The 5,163-nt window shown below is 38.4% G+C and overlaps 1 protein-coding gene across 2 annotated transcripts in view; it reads left to right on the top strand.

Moving 5' to 3' along the window:
* Positions 1-5,163, top strand: part of BCL2L13 (BCL2 like 13) — a 104,896-nt gene that overhangs the window by 71,838 nt on the left and 27,895 nt on the right. The window lies entirely within an intron of this gene.

The following is a 5,163-nucleotide window of genomic DNA, read 5'->3' as shown; positions in this document are numbered from 1 at the left end:
TGTTTGGCGGGTCCGGGCTGGGGATTTGAACCCGCCACCTTAGGTGTACGTGGCTGGCGCCTTAGCCGGTTGAGCTATAGGCGCCGAGCCATTGTATCCTTTTTAAAAACCCTGATTATACTGTTACCATACCTAAAAATATTGATACTAATTCTTTAATATTATGACATAATCACAGAATCTACTCAGATCACAATCTGTTCAGATTTCTCTGTTGTCTCATAAATGTATTTTTTTAATTTTAGAAATTTTATTACTACTTTTTTTTTTTAAATAGAGTCTCATTATGTCTCACCGGCAACACAGCTCACAGCAACCTCAAACTCTTGGGCTTAAGTGATTCTCTTGCCTCAGCCTCCCAAGTAGTTGGGACTATAGGCTCCCACCACAATGCCCGGCAATTTTTTTGTTGCAGTTGTCATTTTTGTTTAGCTGACCCGGCCTGGTTCGAAATTGCCAGCCTTGGTGCATGTGGCGGCGCCATAACCACTGTGGCTACGGGCACCGAGTCTGTTATTACTTTTTTCTTAGAGATGAGGTCTCAATGTGTTGTACAGGCTGAATTCTTAAGTTCAGCCAATCCTCCTGCCTCAGCCTTTCAAGTAGCTGGAACTATAGACATGCACCACCCTGCCCAGCCATAATTTTTTTTTTCTTTTTTTTGAGACAGAGTCTCACTTTGTTGCCCAGGCTTGAGTGCCAAGGCTCATAGCTCATAGCAGCCTCAAACTCCTGGGCTCAAGTGATCCTCCTGCCTCAGGCTCCTAAGTATCTGGAACTGCAGACATGCACCACAATGCTTGGCTAGTTTTTCTAATTTAATAGAGATGGGGTCTCGAGCCTGCTCAGGCTCTTGAGTTCATGGGATCCACTGCCTCGGCCCCCCAAAGTGCTAGGATTATATAGGTGTGAGCCACTGCACCTAGCTCTTAAATGTACTTTTTTTTTTTCATAAATGTACTTTTTAAAGTTGTTTTGTTTGAATTAAGAACCAAACAAGGACCATGTGTTGCATTTGGTTTATGTATTTAAGTTCTTCCATTTTTAAGATTGAACTACATAGTTCACATACTGTCAAATTTACCCTTCTCCAGTATACACTTAAGAGCTTTTTATTTAATTTTTTTTTTTGAGACAGAGTCTCACTATGTTGCCCTGGGTAGTGTACTATGGTGTCATAGCTCACGGCAACCTCAAACTCTTGGGCTTAAGCGATTTTCTTGGCTCAACCCCCTAAGTAGCTGGGAATACAGGCACCCTCCACAACACATGGCAATTTTTGTTTTTGTTTTTGTTGTAGTTGTCATTGTCATTGTTCATCTGGTCCAGGCCGGTTTGAACCTGCCAGCCTCAGTATATGTGGCTGGCGCCCTAGCCACTGAGCTACAGGCACCGAGCCCAGAGCTTTTTAGTATATTCACAAAATTGTGCAAATATCAGCACTATCTAATTCCAACATATTTTCATCATATCAAAAAGAAACCCTATACCTATTAGCGGTTACTCCCCATTTCATTCTCCTCCCAGCCCCTGGCAACAATTCCTCTACTTTCTGTCTCTATTCTGGACATTTCACGTAAATGGAATAATATAATATGTAATCTGCTCTTCTAATATGTAGACTTAAACTTCCTCCTTTTTTCTAATTTACTTGCAGGGTTTTTTTCCTTGAAAAGTTTTCTTCCTGGGTTTTATTGACTGCATCTCTACGATGTCACTTAGCATATATTTTTGTATCTGTATTTCCTTCCTGATTGGATTTAGGCTCAATCTTTGTAGCAAGAATACTTCATTAATGGTTTTATCTATTTCCTATTGCATCCCACTGGGTGACACATAATGTCTGGTTGTTTAAAGCAGATCAAAGGAAACCAAACCTAATCAGAGAATTGGGCTCAGGTAAAATTTGTAGAATGTGTTATTAGAATTGTTAAGGCTCTGAAGAGTTAAGTAGTACATTGATGGACCAAAATGTGAATATGTAATTATCATCACGAACATTCACTATAGTGAAAGGGACCCTTGGAGCTATAAATTAGTTTGCTTCATTATTGTATCAGGCAAGTTCAGATATTCTTTAATAAAAGAATAACATTATTGAATTTAAGTTAAGTCTAACCTATGGGAGGAAGAGGCCACCAAGTGCTATCAGATGTCAGGATAAAGTAAGTATGTGGATAAAGGTAACCAGTAGAGGTATTCCTTCTTTATGGTTGAAAGGACCTTAGCATTCCATTGCAAGAACAGTTGAAGAAAAAAGTAATTTATATATGACATGAGATTACCATTATCCAGTAAGGAAATGGCTTAGAGAAAGAATCAAAGGTTAAGACTATTTGCTTACTTTTTACATGTAGAAATTTTTTTTTTTTGAGACAGAGTCTCATTTTATTGCCCTTAGTAGAGTACTGTGGCATCACAGCTCACAGTGGCATCACAGCTCACAGCAACCTCAAACTCAAACCCTTGGGCTCCAGTGATTCTCTTGCCTCAGTCTACCAAGTGCTGGGACTACAGGTGCCAACCAAAATGCCTGGCTATTTTTTTTTTTTTTTTTTTTTGAGACAGAGCCTCAAGCTGTCCCCCTGGGTAGAGTGCCGTGGCATTACAGCTCACAGCAACCTCCAACTCCTGGGCTCAAGCGAGTCTCTTGCCTCTGCCTCCCAAGTAGCTGGGACCACAGGCGCCCGCCACAACGCCCGGCTATTTTTTGGTTGCAGCCGTCATTGTTGTTTGGCGGGTCCGGGCTGGGGATTCGAACCCGCCACCTTAGGTGTACGTGGCTGGCGCCTTAGCTGGTTGAGCTATAGGCGCCGAGCCAATGCCTGGCTATTTTTAGAGATGAGGTCTGACTCTGGCCAGGCTGGTCTCAGACTCTTGACCTCAGGTAGTCTACCTGCCTCAGCCTCCCAGTATGCTAGGATTACAGGTGTGAGCCACCTTGCTGGCCAACATGTAGAAGTTTTGTGTTTTTTTTTTGTGTGTGTGTGACAGTTTTAAGCTGTCCCCCTGGTAAAGTGCTGTGGCATCACAACTCACAGCAACCTCCAACTCCCAGGCTTAAGCAGTTCTCTTGCCTCGGCCTCCCAAGTAACTGGGATTACAGGTGCCCGCCACAACGCCTGGCTGTTTTTTTGTTGCAGTTGTCATTTGCTGGCCTGTGCCAGGTTTGAACCCGCCACCCTCATTGTATGTGGCTGGTACCCGGCTGACTGAGGCACGGGCTCTGCCAATATATAGAAATTTAAATAGTGGGACCTTCCAGGAGTGGGTGCTTGGGGATGCAGTTTTATTTTAACATTTAAAAAAAAATAGAGAAATAAAAAATCAGATTTATAGATGATACAAAATACTTGTAGGTAATAAAATTTCAAGTTGATGGAGGTCAGTTGTGGAATTAACTCGTGAAGCTTTGTGTTTGGGTAAGTGGGTTTAACTACTTAAAAACAATCTAAACTGTACTTATAAGGTAGTGGGTCTGGAACTCATCATATAGGTTCTTGAACATAGCATGTCAAATAGGTAAGCCTACTATAGTCATTTAATAGTTATATGAAGAGTGAAGGGGGAATAAATGAATCATCTGACATAATTTGTACTTCCGAGGATAGTATTATCAACCAAACAGAAAATGTGAGTTCTGTAAAATGATGCTTCTGCACTCTGGTTACTGTATTTCAAAAAACATCTGTTTGGAATAGGAAGATTCAGAAAGGGTTAACTGAAATGATCAAAGCAATAAAGCAATTTCCATATGAAGAACAGACTAAAAGATTTAGTAGAGTTCAGTCTGAAAGCATAGTGAATTTGATCAAGGACTGTGATTAAGACATGAGTAAAAGAGGATTGCAGATCTATGTCTAGACTTTTTCTTAATAAAACTAGGGTATCTAATTTTGTGGTATATGAAAGAGGTAAATTTGGAACAAATAATAGGAAAGTATAAGAAGTATAAAATGTTTGCAGCTCATTTCCCCCAAGAGATAATAAACGTTAAACATGAGTAACTTTAAAATGTTATGTTATTGTGGATTATTGGGGGGAATATAGAATGTTTTGAGGTACAGAACATCTTTGGTATGAATAGCAAGGTTGATTCACAAACCGTTTCTTGCTTGCTCTTGCCCAAGGCAAAATATGAACAATTATTTTTGGTTTTGTTTTAATAGTGTAGTAGCCTGTCTTATTGTAGAAAAAGCCTAATGTGTTTTTCTTTATAACCTATACCCCTCCATTATTGTTATGGGGAGGGTTTTCAGTGTATTTTGGGCTGGCGTTATTTTAGAATGTCTAGGAGTAAAGATAATGTGTTTGTTGCATTCTTTCTTTCAGTCTTTGATATAAATTCCCTCAAGGCTGCTTTTATTTAAAAGCCAAAGAATATGAGTATGAAATATAAATTCATTGTTTTTTTGTTTGTTCTCTTCTGCAGAAATATTTTGTCATCCTCAGTTATTTCCTTGGCAAATCCAATAACAGGGCCTTAGAATTGGTTTCATTTCCTTCTGCATTCCTTTTGCTGTCTTGTGGAGACTTTGATGTTTTAGGCAAAGAGATTGCTTGCAGATAGGTAGCTGAAACACTTAGTTTTTTGTAATATGTAATTGTTTTTAAGGAAGGCAAGGGACCCAGTTTCTGTTGTAAATTTTGATGACTTAACTATTGAGCCACAAGATTATGTATAAATTATAATGTGACTTTTATATTTGACTTTTGGTGACTTTTACAAGATACTTCTTAATTTTAAAAAGGTCTTATTTTCAAATGGGTAATATAAGAACATGGTAAAAAATGCAAAAAGTACAGAAAGATATGCTTTGAAAAATAAAAGTTTTCTCTTATTCTTGTTGCTGGTTCATCTAGGCAACTGTTACCAATGCCTAGTGTATTTTTCTGGAGATATTGTAGGATTATATTAATGTGTGTGTGTATCTATCTATCTATATATGTTTTTACTTTTATATGTTCTTTATTAAATGTGCATAAATGACAATGTGTATTGCTAAAAGATTTTGAAATGCACCCAGCATTGTTCACTGTTACACCTATTAATATCTATATATTTTTTACATAAGTGGTATCATATTGTACATGCTTTCCTGTATCTTGCTTTTTTTCACTTAATCTTGGTTATTAAGTAGTGAATAATCTTTTTTTTTTTTT

Source organism: Otolemur garnettii, unplaced genomic scaffold, assembly GCF_000181295.1.
Source record: "Otolemur garnettii isolate 467f Iridium unplaced genomic scaffold, OtoGar3 scaffold00092, whole genome shotgun sequence".
NCBI classification, from domain to species: domain Eukaryota; kingdom Metazoa; phylum Chordata; class Mammalia; order Primates; family Galagidae; genus Otolemur; species Otolemur garnettii.
This window is presented reverse-complemented; position numbering and strand designations above follow the sequence as displayed.